Below are 17,218 nucleotides of genomic sequence, written 5' to 3'. Positions count from 1 at the left end.
ATAGTGGAATTAAATGGCACAGCACTAAATTCGGTTTATCATCTACTGATTGAAAAAGGTTATGAATATAGAGGATATTTATATTTTTTTTATATGAATGATAACAAATGTTAATCGAAAGAATGATCCTCAAGGCAAGACTAATGGTAGGTTTTTATTAAGAAATTTGGTCTCTATTTCAATGCAAGTCTCTATTTTCAATGGATGGTCTCTAAAGTATCTGTTTTAACCAGAATACTCCCTAAAGTCTCCTTTTCCTTATTCTGCTTGCATTGAATCCTGATGCAAAATTGTACAGGTTCCAAAGAAACCTTCAGATACTACAACAAGTTCAACTGGCTTTTCAATATTATCGTCTCAGATTCCTCGAGGAAAAGCTTCAGGATTTATCATAGTGATTTTTATTAAGAATACTTTCAGGGATTATTACAGGGGTCTCTTCAAAAATTCTTCTAGAGATTTCTCTACCAATTCTCTCAGAAATTCTTCCATCGATTTTTCAAAGGATGCTCAGAATAATTTATCCTGAATTTGCTCCAGGAAATCCTTGAAAACTACCTCCAGTTATTTCCTCAGGATTTTCTCTGTTTTTTTTTTGCTCTATACTATTCTAGAATTTTCTCCAGCTATTTTTTCACTAATCCTTTAACTGAATTCACCATTTAATACTCAAGAACTCATCCTAAGATTTTTACAAAATTTCTTCAGTAGAAATCCACAAGGTTTATTCCAGAATGTTTAATGAAAAAGCTCAAGGGTTTTTTTTTTCACCCAGCAAGAATTCCTCCACTTGTTCATGTAGATTTCTTCAAGAATTTATCCACGTTTCCTCCCAGAATTCCAAAATTTTTTGAGGAGTTCTTTGAAAAAACCCTTTTGTTTTAGGATTTTTTCCAGTATTTCATCCAACTATTACTCCTACAGATTTACCAAACATTTCCTTAAAAGTTTCTAAGAGAATACCATGATATCTTATGAAGTTTATTTATGTTTTCACACCAGTTTATAATACAGCATCTTTTCTAATAATTCCTCCGATCATTCCTACACAAATTTCTATAGAGATTCTGTCGAGAAATTTCTTTAGAAAATCCTGCGGAATACTATCCAGGAATTATTTCAGAGATTCATGTTCATTCGTCCCTTGCTCTAGGATTTTCCTCACGGATTTATTTGTCTGAGAAAATTCCTTGGCATTTCCCTGGAGACATTTCTGAAAGAATTTCTTAAAAAAAATCAACACTTACTTGAGAAAATTAAAAAAGAAATGGCAGAATACCTGTAGAAATCTTAGAATGGATCTGTGGAGCAATTGCTGAAGGCACCCTTAGAAAACCCTAGACGAGAATTTATATTAATTTTGAAAATGCCTAGAAATTTTTGGAGATATTATTAATTGTATTTAAAAGAAGGTCAAAACGACCGGGAATCTTGGAGGATCTGGGACATCGATGGATGAATCACTGTATAAATATGGGAGAAGCTAGGACTTTCTTGAAAAATTGCTCAAGGTTTTGGAGGAATTCAGATGATTTCTGAAATAATCTTTGGAGGTGTTCCATTTATGTGGTTCTCCTTGGGAAAATGCTAGTTGAATTCTTGAAATATATTCAACAATTTTTTTTTGAGAATTTCCCTAAAAAAAGCGTGGAAAAATTCCTTGGGAAATAATCACTAAAAAAACTCCTTTGGAAATTTTTGGAGTAATATCTGAACATTTGAACGTATACCTGAATTAATTTCTTGGAAAAAATCATGAAAAACACACTCATCGTAATGTAACGAGGAACACTAATAAAAGATCTTGGATCGCTATGAACAATCAAACTCCTACCTCGTGGCTCGTATTGGGTTTCGGTTTTGTTTTTTGGGTTCCTGTCTGGTCATTGACAGAAATCTAGATTTAAAAAAAATCTACTTTGAAGTTGTTTCTGCAATTTTGTTTCATCACATTTGTTACAGTAAACTAAATAATATTCTCGGAAAAGCCCTTTCCGAAGAAATCCAGATTCGGCTCTCTTTTTTATAATGATTAGGACTTACTTGGACTGGGAAAAATTATTTATACCATTTTTGATCCTTTCAGGTGACTCATAGTCACACCTCTCAAGACTACTTTGAACAAACGTTCAGTTTTGTTATCATAAGTAAAAAAATGTGCTTCTTCTCTTCAAGATGTTTGAAAGGAAGTACTCGATCTTTCAGAGTTTTCGGCGAAACGCAACAGTTGCATAAAATTTGGCTAAAGCATCGAACTGATTGCTCATTTCGATGCAATTATCAATATTAACCATTTTACCTTTCGAAGGAAGCGCGCAATCCGAAGCTACGTCCTTTCTTCCATTTTTTGACACATTTAGGTAGTAACAGTTTTAAATCCCGATTTATTGGGAGGAAGTTGTGAATTCAGAGATTCAGCCTTTCATTTGTTCGTGGTTGCAACCATGTTTAGTGTGAATAAACGAAAAGAAGAGGACATTCTTAGAAATTTAATTTCGAAGGCGGTGTCCAAGGATTACCACTGCTAGCTCGCTAATCGGTCCAACGAAAAATCGGAGACACGGTTTCAAACAAGGATCGAAAAGGGATCAATAGTAAAAAAATCGTACTGTAAGGAACTGTTTATGTAGCAGTCAAAGTGCCGTTTTATAGCACTGAGAAGTACTGCTTTATTGCATTAGGTAGTTTTTAAAAACTTCCAAGAACAGATAGAAATTGTTTACGCACTACACAATTTCCCACTGATTTCCTACTATTAAATACAGTACCCCAAATACAGTCCGCGAAAGTGCTGGTTTTGAATCAAGTTAATACAAACTACGTTGAGCCATATTTATTCTAAATTCACCCAAAAAGAGCATCCTGATCATAACATACTCAGTGATTTAAGTAGCCGTTCTACATAATCATATTTGCGACCCACGTTGAATCAATTCGATGTGCACAAAATTGCTCCGGGTCGAGCTCCACACTGACTGGTTGACGAGTTACGATGCACGGTTCAGGTTCTGCTCCACCGGATTCATGCCACCCACGTAGTAGCAAAAACAACCACCGTGTGGCGCGACTTCAAATTAATTTAATAGCCGACATAAAGGAGCCCGGTACTCCATCGTTTCGCATCAGTGTATGTGTACTTTGCAGGCAAGAAGGTGCACGAGGACACCCGCCAAGGAACAGGAGTAGGAACAGCACGTGTCGTTCGGGCTTTTGGGGGAATTGCTCTATATAGAAGCTTCCTACGCGCGCCATCTAGGGGATCATTTATAGGTATATCCTCCGAGGACGAACCATGCATACCATCATCACCCATCGGGAATCTTGCCATCAAATTAGGGCCTCTGCAAATAACAACGTTGTTTGTTCCGTTAAACTTGTTCTGCCACTTTGTACGAAAAACGGAAAGGTGTAATATGAGACGGCATCGCTGTTGTAATAAAGTTCGTCGACTCTTTCAAAGTTCTGACAATGGGGGGAAAACCGTCCAGCTGGAAAGCACTTTGCCTTTACGCTTGGTAAATTATTTATCAGTGCACGGATAAGCAATCTATCATGATCTCAATGAATCAAGTGTGAATAATAGATTACCAGCATATTGTTAACGAGAATAGGCTGCGCTTGAAAAAGTGCCTCCATTAGTTTTATACACCTATAGAAGGTGTGTCCAAGTACCAGCTGTCACAATTAACAGTCCAAGAGCGATCGAGTAATGAGTGCCATTAGAAGGGATAACTTAGACAGCTCTCAATGAAAAATATTTTTGATTTTTGAATCTTGCATTATTTTTACTTATATCACTTTTTTTTTAAGGTTCAGATATCTTTCTTAACAAAAAAAAAACAGTAAAGAACTCAATGAAATTACCGTTTTGTCTCAAATTTCTAAAATGACTCATATTCCGAACACTTGACTTTTTATAGCAATTTTTCAAGAAAACTATTCATTTTTTTACAAGGTGATCAATTTCTTTACGATTGTTATCTGCATTTAAAATATGTGAAAATATCGATTTTTACCTTTGAAATAGTCACTGTTTGGAATATGAGTCATGTTCAAAATTTGAAACAAAGCGGTACTTCCTAATGATCTTCAATTTCATCTTGGCATCCTCACTGGTACAGAGCCTGCTTCTCAGCTTAGTGTTCTTATGAACACTTCCACAGTTATTAACTTAGAGCTTTCATTGCCAAAGCTACCATTTTCGCATTCGTATATCGTGTGGCAGGTACGATGATACTCTATGCCCAGGGAAGTCAAGAAAATTTCCATTACGAAAAGATCCTGGACCGACCGGGATTCGAACCTAGACACCTTCAGCATGGCTTTGCTTTATAGCTGCGGACTCTAACCTTAACTTGGTTAAGGAAGGCCCCTGATGTAAACTTTTTAATAAAAAAGTTTTTCTCAGAACAAATTTTCAAAGATATTCGAAATTTTGTTTTGTTTTTGGGTAAATAAATACGTTTGGACCTGAGAGTTTGGACGTGATCCCGACAAACATTGTTTGGCCTCGTAGTAGGCTGTAAGCTAGTTCTATCGCAATCCTTTCAGTTTTCTTTTGCCATATTTTCTTAACTTTCCCGTTGAATATCTGTTCCTTTCCGTCGTAACACATAACGAAAACAATAGTGAAAAAGTTTACAAACTCTGGTCATTTCGTGACATACAAACATCATTCCATTTTTATTTATATAGATGAGGGGCCCAAACGCAGAGGGATGTAAGTGAAATTTTAGTCAGTTTTGATATCCTTTTTTGTTTCCAAGCTTTCCAAAGATAATTTAGGTAATTTTTGTCTTTTAACAGAAAAATAACATGATTCGTAGGAAATTTGGCTTCTTTTGTTGGCTCCCACACAATTTGTATCGAGAGAAAAATCACAGAAAAACTTTCAAAGTCGATTTTCTCAAAACACCCCTTTCCTTCTAACTCCTTCAAATCAAATGATAAAATAAGCCATTAGGTTTTTGCGATTCTTCATGAAGAATTTTAGGTTTTTGAGAGTATTAGTCATTTTTCCCTCTACTGACTAATTGTTCTAAATTGTATTGAAAGAGAATCGCGAATAACTTAAAAATGGCCTATTTTATCATTCAATTCATATATTTTTTTGAATCAAACTTAAATCAAGTTAACTTGACTTGAATAAACTCAAAAAGAATTTTACCGCGAATTTCCATTGTCTCTAATGAAAAGGAATGAAATATTTTCTCAGTTTATATATTTCCCAGTAGCTCAAACGTTTCAGAGAATTTGTACTACATAGAACGTTTTCTTCAAAAATCAACTATTTCTAAACAAGATTTTTTCTAATAAATGACATCTCAAAGCTCATACGTCAATTTCAGAAGATGCTCTGAAATCAAAATGATCGATTTGAATATGCAAAATACTTATTGTACCATAACGAAAACATGTGCAAAATTTACTGCAAATCGAGTTCTGGGACTGACCGATTTGACATGGAAATCGTTATGGTGTTTTTTATATTCTTTATCATCCATGAAATAAGAAAAAAAAATATATACCGATGTTTCGAACCAAGCAGTGTCAGTATGAAGAGATTTGAAAATATTTATTTGGTTTTAGTTGGGCTAATAAAAATTTGCTTTAGGATTTTGCATCCCCTTCCTTCTTCAAAGTTATTGGTCTAAATTTAGTATATCGAGGGAGTAGTTGGGAAAATATTTATCTAAATCTGAAGATTTCCGAAAAATTTCTTTACAAATCCGATGAGTTTTAATATTTTTTTCAATTTGATTTCTTATTCATTATTATCCCGCCTCAACCGTCAGAAGGTGGGTGTAACAAAAAGTCCCAAAAATATTTGTATCGGCCTTATTACGGATAAACCTCCTTTTTAAGCTTTGAGATTAGCTCCAATATTACTGGAAACTGTAGGGTTTATCAATTGGTCAATTTTCGTCAAAGCTCAATACATACATTCAATTGACATGTCACTGCACTAACGCATTATTTACATATCTATTGAAACATGGAGCATAATTGTGTCATTAAAATATATTTATTTTAACGCTCAACGCTCCGTCATCGTAATCATCGTCATCATCGAAACTTCAAAAGCAGTTTTTCTGTTCAAACCCAAAAATAATTCGATAAAAATGTGTTCACTGTGTTTTGATAGTAGAACAGAATACAGTGAACACATTTTTGTGTAAAATTTCTTGATTTTGAACGAAAAAACTGCTTTTGAAAATTAAGAAATCAATGACAGATCCTGCCCCCTTAACAATACAGTCGACCAAAAGTTGTTCTTAGAAAAAAAACATTAAGTAAATAGTCCTCATCATGAAAAAAATTGTTTTCTATCATAATTCCATTGTGAAGATTGAAAAGTCGAGAATGGGGTTTTGTGTTATTTGCAATTTAAGGATAATTATTGAATTTTTCATAATAAAAACAAAACAACAATTTTATATGTGTATCAAATAGTTATCTATAATTCGTTCATACAAAGTATTTTTTTTTTTTCTAAAACCAATAGCTTTGAATCTAAAAATTTTCAAACAAACTTCTTGCATGAAGCCTTAGGCACTTTTCAGAAATAAGCATAAGCTTACATTATTGTACAATACATAGTTGCTACTCTGTGATTAACTAGAACAATCGAAATTGCTTAGAGAACCAATGAACGGAGCTAGGGATTAGCTAACCATTCTCAATGTACACAATTCGAGAGCTCAGAATAATAACGGCGCCGGCCACGTCCTTACGGTCATCAAGGAGGGGAAGGGATGTTAGTGTGACTACTGTTGTTACTAGAAACCAAGATCACCTCTGCATCTCCATGGCTGTCGCAGGAAGCATTTTTGTTAGTGGGAAAGGATAAAAAATTACATGGTTAGGATCCACCTTGGCAAGTGATGCGACTCATGAAACTTTGATTTTAATTATAACTATTTTTATGCCTTCATTATGAACGTAGGCAGATGCATGTCGACACCTGGGGTAACAAACTATTCAAAAATAAGCGGTTATTGAAAAAAATGAATTTCATGAATGTTCTTGATGAAAGTTTGTGCTGACACACGGGGTGACGAACCATTCACTATTTATTTATTTAACCCGTATAGGCCTGAGTGAAAGCAAAAATCCTAAAATCCTCACCTCTCAGAGAATTCTTAATGCATTCAAATGATTTTTTGTCAGTATACTGGCACACATATGTATATAGTGTCTAGAAGTGGCCAGAGGAACGCTGGAATATCCCTGTGGCCGGAATTATTTAGGGTGGGTCACTGGGTCAGTTCGGGTGAAAGGGGTACTGTGCGTTTGAGCCCCTGAAGGTAGGCAAATTTCAAGTCACAGATAAATTCCGGAATCGGCCATAATGTGGCCATTACATGAGGGAATTTTAAGAAAATTTCATCAGTGTAAACCTTTTTAAAAACGATTGAATTGGATAACTATGAGTATTGCATTTGATTAATCCTACAGATGCCCAGGATAGCCGTAGCGGCCGTGGCCGTAGCGGTAAACGCGCAGCTATTCAGCATGACCATGCTGAGGGTCGTGGGTTCGAATCCCGCTGGTCGAGGATCTTTTCGTAAAGGAAATTTTCTCGATTCCCAGGGCATAGAGTATCTTCGTACCTGCCACACGATATACACATGCAAAAATGGTCAATCGGCAAAGAAAGCTCTCAGTTAATCCTACAAATAACCATTTTCGGGTCCCGGGATGCCTCAAAGTGGCCAATTTGTATCTGAACGGGTGTTTTGCAATTTTCAAGGCTTTTTGCCTACAGCAGCGATGGGCGTGAATTTCACTGGCTTCGCTGACTGTGATTGGCCTTGTTTGGCTACTGTAGAGTGAATTTTAGATTTTTTCCCAACCCTGCTTGTGATTTTATTCACAATCGTTCTTGTGTGACCCAATATCACCCCCATTTTTAATGTTTTAGACACTGTACAGAAAAAATTAAATTTTTGTAGAACAATCAAATAGATTCCGGAAAATACGAGTGAAGTGTATTGAAAAGACTATCAACCTTCTACTAATAGAACAATAGAGGTTAAAATACATGCGTGATATTTTGCACAGGAGTAATTCAATTATGTAAATTTTCTCAAGTATCAACAAACAAGTTTGTTGATATATTAAACAAAAACTACTATTTCTAAAAATGTATATTGTGGTTAATTATGTGTAATGATATGTTCTCTAACATATGAATTAAAATTTTTAGTGATATCAGCATTATTAGCTGAAATATTTCATAAATAATATTTTTCCGTTTTGACCCAATCTCACCCCCATCGACGGTATTCAAAGGTTAGTTTTGAGTAATGGCAAGAAAAGAAAGCTATGGATTATAAAATTATACTAGATGAGAAGAACGGTGTATGCCCAGGTTAAGGCCCAGATAGCCGTAGTGGTAAACGCGCAGCTATTCAGCATGACCATGCTGAGGGTCGTGGGTTCGAATCCCACTGGTCGAGGATCTTTTTGTAAAGGAAATTTTCTCGATTCCCAGGGCATAGAGTATTTTCGTACTTGCCACACGATATACACATGCAAAAATGCGGCAAAGAAAGCTCTCAGTTAATAACTGTGGAAGTGCTCATAAGAACACTAATCTGAGAAGCAGGCTTTGTCCCAGTCGAGACGTAACGCCAGAAAGATAAAGAAGAACAGTGTTATGCAATTAGCAAACGCGCCTCCGTTACCAATGGTCATCCACGAGCCCCCTCAACATCCCGCCGTCACTGTTCTACTATGGTTAGGAATAAAGCAAAACAGTACAGAAGAATGCATCCAAAAGGCAGTATAAATCAAAACAAAACAGAACGTTGTAAGTCTGCAGATTAAACGGTTTTTTTTTTTTTAAGACACTACACGTTAATGCTTCCAGTGAACTATTTGCCCTTTGAAGGAAGCACCACACTAGACAACGGACTAGCATGCAACGCCCAGTGGCACAGTCGGAAGACATTCCTGTCCCGGCCTGAGGCGGGAATCGAACCCACACTCCTTAGCACGATGCGGCTAAATGCCTCGGTGACACTAACCGTACGGCTACGAAGCCCCGGTTCGATTCATTTAATGCCAGGAAAGTTTCAGTTGAAGAGTGAAGCTCAGTGTTAAGGTTGAAGTAGTTGAGTAGCTGAAAATACTTGAGGTAGCTGTTTTGGAATATCATCCCGTAGCAATATTAATTAGGAGTAAACCTACAGGAGCAACATATACGTCGTGAAGAGTACCGTACGAGACCGTTTTCCGGAAATATAAAGATCAGACGTGGGTAGTAAAGGTGAGTTAAAGTAACTAAACTGCCGTGAATCGCAAGTCAGTCCCATCTGGAAAAAGTAGGCATTGAGAAAATGGGCTGTGAAGTTTCCAAACCCGTTTTTCATACGAATATTCAAAAAATTCCAGAGGATTGAAACATGCTCAAATCTTAATGAAACTTTCACAATTTGCTTTTCACTACAATATATTTCTGAGAAAAATATAAAGATGGTCAAAACACGGTTCATTTCTGTGTTACACGGTGCGGAAATCTGTAGTGGGACTGATATGCGGCTACTTTCCATTATGGGACAATTTGACTTGCTGTTTTTTCCTACTTTTTCCGAACCAATCTTACTATCTCATTATGGCAGCTGATAGAGCATTGGAAGATACGTTGAAAACTGAACTCAACTCAATATTGACGAAAATGCAGATGGGACGATGCGATTCACGGCAGTAAAAATGAATGAACTAATAACTAAAATAGACAAATCCAATTGTGCACTCAACAGGGAAAATTTATCAACTTGCAAATACAAGCCATCGAACGGATTAAACCGAGTTGTTTAAGTTTGCGGAAAGTCACTACTTCTTGTTGTCAGTTACGGGAACAAACGGTTTATGCCGACAATTGAAGTGACGAACCATCCACAGTTTGTTTGGAAAATACAAAAACTATAATCATAGAATTTTGAAAAATAAGTTAAAATCAATTCATAAATTTTCTTAATTTAATACGATTCGATTTATATTAGTGAAATTGTCATGAAAATTTTATAAAAGAAACCGTATAGGGTACGTTTAAGAAAGCGTAACCCTGTATAACGTCGAAAAAAGACAGGTATATGTATATTAGAACTATTTAAACAGAATAAGCGTTTATGCCGACACTGGTAGTGACGATCTATCCATAGTTTGTTTGAAAAATACAAAACGTAACGTTGCCTCGATATAAATGTGTAATCACAAGCATGAAACGAGCTCACCAGTTTGTAACGAATTGTAACAAATATCTTTCCGCACTCGCACAACGCAAACAGGACACGATTGACCTTGATCGCTCGCTCCACAGCAGGAACATGGAACCGCACCGCCGAAACGTGAAAAAACAAACACGATTGCTTGGACTTCTCCGATGCACTCACCCATAGGCCTTTTTCAGGAATACACTATCCACCATTGCAATACTCATACTGAATATTGCAGCACCTTGAAAAGTTTAGCATCGCCTAAAATGAATATTCTGAAGTGCTAGATCAATGTATTTTTGAGGTCATCCTCAAAAATACGTCTTTAGGCCCCTGCGATTTTTTATTTTTGTTAAAAAAAATTTTAGCATTGGATTTTGGGTGATGCTAAAATTTTTCAGGGTAGCTCCTTATCATCCAGCTTTGTATTGCCCACATTTTTTTTTTTTTTTTTTCGTTAAATTGACGTAGAACAAATTGGCAGCCAAAGACATTTTATATGGAGAATGTCGGTCCCCAAGGAACATCGGAATATCTTTAAAATCAGATCGCGAATGACAGATATCGACATGGATTCTCAAACTAGAAGATATTTTTGAGAACTTATGAAAAAATGGTGCAAAAATATAGAGAAACAAAAAAATTATCAAGGCTACAATATTTTAATGCGGTAAAAATGAAGCTGCCGGTAGAGGGGTTAATACCGAGAAGAAAATCGTTTATGAAAACGTCATTCGAAAGTTATCTATTTCACATGAAAAACATTTTTATAGTGAAAGAATCATTGAATCTTCACAAAAAGAAACCCCATCATTGCACACTGGGCCAGGAGCACAATTTAGCCAGACAAAATCTCTAGCGTTTTAGGAATGCATTTTTTCGGGTTGGTGTTAAGGGAGAATCATCTTGAATTTGTTTGTTCTTCAATTTGATAATAAAAGTTAGTTGGAAATTTCGCCGCATAGGTGGCGCTGTGATGCAAACTTTTTTATTTTGCGTCCAAGAGCTTTCGCGGTCATCGGCAATGTTTTAGTACGTGTAAAAATACGACAAGTTGTCGAATACACCAAAGTTCTAGGACTTCAAATAACAAAGTTATGGTAAAAAATGTGTAAATCACTTAAAATTTACGTTTTTTCTACTATTTACGTCAAAATAGTAAAATGTTTCATTTTAAAAACCAATGCGTCGCTTAATTTCGATAACATGAAAAAAAAATGTTATTTTTATAAAAATATTTGAATTTTTAAACAAATTATTGTAAAAATATCATAATTTTTAACATAACTTTACTCTAAAAGTTGCAAGGTTTTGCAAAAACTTATCAATGTTCTGAAATACGCTATATTTTATCTACCAATTGTCAAGGTTTGCCGGATGTATATTCTGAAATATTTGAGATATCTGAATTTAAAATAACCATCTCTTCATGTAAATATAATGGACGTACCTATTTTTGATTTTATCATTATACTACAATATTTTTGACACATTGCGTCAGTTAAGATTTGTTAATCAAATACTTTTATTCAAATACTTGAGATTTGTAAATTGTAATTTATATCATAGAGAACTGTCTCTACACGGTCATAACAGGATGTAAAAAATGAATCATAGCAGGCCACACCGAGGTTCTAATTAGACAGTTGCTGGAAATGACAAAAGAGCCACACAACAATATGGAAATATCTAGATACTGTAACATCTAACTAACAAAAAGTATTTGATTAATAAAACTTGACTGACGCAATGTGTCAACAATCTTATAGTACAATGATAAAATTAATAATAAGTCTATTCTATTTACATGAAAAAGGTGGTTATTTTGAATTCCGATATCTCAAATATATCAAAATATACATTCGGCAAACTTTGACATTTGGTAGATGAAATATAGCGTTTTTCAGAACATTGATAAGTTTTTGCCAAAACTTGCAACTTTTTGAGTAAAGTTATGTTAAAAATTATGATATTTTTACAAAAATGTGTTTAAAAATTCAAATATTTTAAAAAATATAACTTTTTTTTTTCATTCAGTACATGCATGTTATCAAAATTAAGCGACGCATGGGTTTTTAAAATGAAACATTCTACTATTTTGACGTAAAACGTAGAAGAAACGTAAATTTTAAGTGATTTACACATATTTTACCATAACTTTGTTATTTGAAGTCCTAGAACTTTGGTGTCTTCGACACCTTGTCGAATTTTTACACGTTCTAAAACATTGCCGATGACGCGAAAGCTCTAGGACGCAAAATAAAAAAAATTGCAGCGCCACCTATGTTGCGAAATTTCCAACTAACTTTTATCATCAAATTGAAGAACAAACAAATTCAAGATAAGTCTCCTTTGACACCAACCCGAAAAAATGCACTCCTAAAGCGCTAGAGGTTTTGTCTGGCTAAATTGGGCTCCTGGCCCAGTGTGCATTGTAACATGTTCCAGTGATAGTAGTATTTGCTATTGTTCCTATAATAGTGTCTGCATTTAAAAAAGTAAAAATGCGACAATATGTAGCAAAACCAATAGCCATGATCTACTTAAAAACTTTGTATGAGATGTGTTATGAACGGTGTTATCGTTCATAACACGTGTTCAAGTAAGAAGCATTAGGTTGATAAAATTATAATGGAAATAAGCACAGCGGAAAAAACAATCGCCAAATGGTAATTTTATAGCTACTCTGTTAAACCATGTCCCTGTCAGGCAAGAAAATAAAAAAGCAATCAGCAAAATTATGCTTCCCTACCTCGGTGCCCCCATCACATCACAATAATCATCCATCACGCACCTGTAGATATCACACGGAGTTCTCTCTACAACGCTGCTGCCATGTTCCATCCGTTGAACTTAATAACGGCTCATCCCTGGCGAGAGTAATTTAAATCCCATTTGGTTCCACAGGATCGCTTCACCCTTGCCAAGAGGCGCACCATGGCTAGAAAGAAGTGAGATCTGGAGGGTATGGCTATACGGACTTGCACACACTGACTGCGAAGCATTTATTTTCATTCCCGCACCCACATTTTTGCTGACATTCCCCAAATACCGTTAATAGCCATTCAGACAGGGGAACGCCCTGGTTTAGCTGGCTACCGAAGACTGTTTCCACCTTACCGACGCACAGAGGTCCAGTTTCATAAAAATCTGTTGAAAAATAATCCACAATATCAGATAAATAAGAATATATTATTTTCTTTTAAAGTCAATTATTTTATCTACAAGAACACTTGTGCAAATTTAGCGTCCATGAAAAAAAAAATCTAGTAGGTAACTCATATTCCCGGATACAAATTTATTCTCATCAATCGTCAATTCTATCAAATCAGCAACTATCAGCTAAATAAACAAGTACAGCTTCATCGTAATGTACAAATTGCTGCCAGCGGAAATATCCTACTAAAATTCTCATTTAAGTCTAAGGAATCGATTATAAAAGAATCATCTTAACTAATTTTGACTAAACATTCGATTTTTGGCAATGTGAAAAACAGAAAGTTTGTTATAATTTCGTTTACCAAAAACCGAAAAAAAACATGAGTCCATGATTTTTTAAATCAGGTCCACTGTGCACCGAACGCGTTAGCAATGGCAGTGCAGGAATGTTCGGGGAGCATTTGGTAAAATCTCTGTCGTTACGATGACCATGTTCAATGGAATTGGAGTTGCTATCCCACAGAGTCGATACCACAAATTGGCCATCATTTACTTCGAGCGCCAATGATAACTTCATTTCACACCAATCGGTTGCGGCTGAATGGAATTTTGAAAAGTATGCTATTATATTAATAACTGTCGTTATTATATTAATGAAAAAGGGGGTTTCATTGATAACATTCATAAATATTGGTACCAGAGCTTGATAGGTAGCTTCTTTGCCAACGCTTAGGTCTTAATATAAATATATCGCAGATCTAATAATACTTCCCTCTACCCCGGCTATCTGAGTGCTGGGGGCTTTGTGGATCTCATTAAATAGTCTATGACCTACCTTCATTTACATTGACTACTAGCTCCTGGAACTACCTCTTGGTGGTGGGCCTTGCTCAACTTGTACTGGTGCGTATTTACTGACTATCTTGGGGGCCGTCCATAAATGACGTAGCATTTTTCATTGATTTTACAACACCCCCCCCCCCTTCCCTTGCAAAATACGTAGCATATCAAGCAATCAGCCCCCCCCTATCATTTTTTTATTTGTTTTCCTTGCCAATTGAGTTAGAACAAAAAAAAATAAATTCAGAAGTTCAATACAAAGTTTGATATTGATTACTGACTGAAACGTAAGGATTATCTAACGAATAATATTACCAACAGTATTACTATAAATAGCATTACTTTTGCTGTTGATACCATGAAAAACAATTTTACAGCTGAAAATGTAGAAATAAACAAAAATCTTTGATTGTATTGTTAAAGCTAACCATAACGAGTACAATAGATTTCATAATATGTTGAAAAGAAATTTCGTTATATTAGAGATAATTTTTTTGATTATTCGTTGTTAGGAAATAGATTTCAATGCAAATGATAAACAATTTATCTTAATTTGAAATGGATATTCGTCATTATTATCCAAATTCAAAACTATTTACCAATCAGTGACCAGATATAGAAAAGATCACGCTTATAATCAAGAGCATTGATATATAAAAACAAATCCATGAATTGATTGAGTGAAGATCTCCTGCAACATTGAAAGCATAATTCACAAAATAAATATCTTGTTTTAATGTTATATTTATGCTTTTTTAAAGAAATAAAGGTCTAACAGAAAATATGAATAAGACTAAACCAAAGCTTTAAAAGTTCTTAAAGCAATTAATTTATTTAAGTTTAAATTTGTTTATTTATAAATTAATGTATTTAGACACGAATACAATATGATGTTTACATAATTATAGCTTTAAAACATCTGTTTGATTACATTATCAAGAAAATCTAAAATTTCTTACATTTTTTTCAATTTTATCATATGAATGTTTTGGAGCTGAATCATCCAACTCAACTTCATGTATAACCCAACTTCATAAGTCAAACAAAGAAAAAATAAGATTGATAAAATATAATTGTATCTCATTTTTCAGTGCCTCTTATTTTACTGAAGTGATTCAAAATGCTACGTCCACAAGGTAGGACCCTTCCCTCCCCCTCGTCCAACATCGTCACAAATCCGTGAAGCCCCCCCCCCCCCCTAAAAAGCTACGTCATTTATGGAAGACCCCTTGGTTATGCTGCATAGCTAGCAACATGCTTTTCCATCACACTGACTGGTCATCTTGCTGTAGGGGATTTTTTTTTATTTCCGTACAAAGTGGGCCAAAGGGTCTAAGATTTTCATGAAACTTTTTCCACAGGCAGGGCTCATCAATATATGAATAAAAAAAATTGAGAAAAAATCAGGGTTGCTTATTTTCCCGGAAAACTCAGTTGGATTTTTTTTTTGTTTTCCACTGACACTACTTACTTTGAAAAATCATAACTCAAGAACAAAGCATCGTAGAAAAAAAGTTTTTTATGAAAATGAAAGCAAATTTTCTAAGGAATAGAAAAAAAATGTTAACTGGAAAAAGTTTTCCACAAAATTTTCCACCGTTGAGAAAATTCGTAAAGAAAAGCCGGGAAAACTATGTTCCAATTAGTGGAAAACTTTCAAAAATGCATACATTTTTGAAATTTGATTTATTTTTGTATTGCTCTCCACAACCATCAGAAAGATAAATGATTTTTTCAAGCTCCGGAAATTTGTTTTTCAATCTTGAAATTAGTTTTGTTTTTAATGTCAGCAATTACAACAAAATTTAAGACTTTGATCGAAGATTTGTCTTTGTAATAAATTACAAATGGATGTATTGTTACTTGAGGTCGTACGAAGTAATGGCTTTGAATGGAATCTTGTATCACGCAAGATACCGCGAAATCCATCTGGCACATCATTTCTTTTGTTTCTACAAGTGATTCCCTTTTAGATCTTATAAATTTATTTTGTTTTTCAACTTTGAATTGATGCATAAGAAACTTCTCGGTCAGATTTTGCAAGTTTTCAATAAAATCATTTACATTTTCCTCTTTGTTGATAATTTCACAACGAGAAGAAATAATCCAAAAACAATACTTAACCTCATCAACGTTATTTTCATCTAAACGATTGGCAACAAAATCTAATTTCTTTAATTTACAATCCTCACAGGACCTCAAGTAACAATCATCTGTGCTGTTTGGACAAATAATTTGACTAGTCAAAAAGGTGTTCAGTTTCTTATCTGTATTATGAACTTCAAAGCAATAAGTTTTTTCAATGCATCAACCATGAATTTACTATTCTCATGTATCATGCAAACACATACATTCATGGCCGATGAATCCTTTGTATAAACACATTGTTTTGGTTTAAGTTTCCAGAAAGATGTGAATGTGACAGATTCCTGTTCACTCTTACAGGATTCCAAATATTTTCGAACGAAAAGACTTGTACGAGAAATCTGGGCATTTTTCATAAAACTTTGACCAAACGCAGGAATTAAAAAGTAGTACATCTTAAAAATTTCAGTGATTGAAATTTATAAAATTCTGTTCTCAAAAATATTTCTTTGAAAATCTTACACGAGTTGGAACATAGTTTTCGCGACTTTTCTTTACGAATTTTCTCAACGGTGGAAAATTTTTTGGAAAACTTTTTCCAGTTAACATTTTTTTCAATTCCTTAGAAAATTTGCTTTCATTTTCATAAAAAAAAACTTTATTTCTACGATGCTTCTTTCTTGAGCTATGATTTTTCAAAGAAAAGGCTCAAATGGCACATTTGCACATTTTTTACAAAATTGGCCATAACTCAAAAACGAAAAAAATACCGTATCAAAAATTTTAGCGATTAAAGCTTATGAAGTTACCTTCTCAAAAACATATTTTTGAAAATTTTCCACGAGTTGGAGCATAGTTCTTCCGGCTTTTCTTTACGAATTTTCTCAACGGTGGAAAATTTTGTGGAAAAC

General features: G+C 34.6%; 1 protein-coding gene across 2 annotated transcripts in view; it reads left to right on the top strand.

The window, feature by feature from the left end:
- LOC110676286 (melatonin receptor type 1A-like) overlaps window positions 1-17,218 on the top strand; it is a 207,934-nt gene that overhangs the window by 19,245 nt on the left and 171,471 nt on the right. The gene's annotated exons all lie outside the window — the stretch shown is intronic.

Source organism: Aedes aegypti, chromosome 2, assembly GCF_002204515.2.
Source record: "Aedes aegypti strain LVP_AGWG chromosome 2, AaegL5.0 Primary Assembly, whole genome shotgun sequence".
Lineage (NCBI taxonomy): Eukaryota > Metazoa > Arthropoda > Insecta > Diptera > Culicidae > Aedes > Aedes aegypti.
The sequence above is the reverse complement of the archived record's forward strand: the minus strand, read 5'-3'. Positions and strand labels throughout refer to the sequence as shown.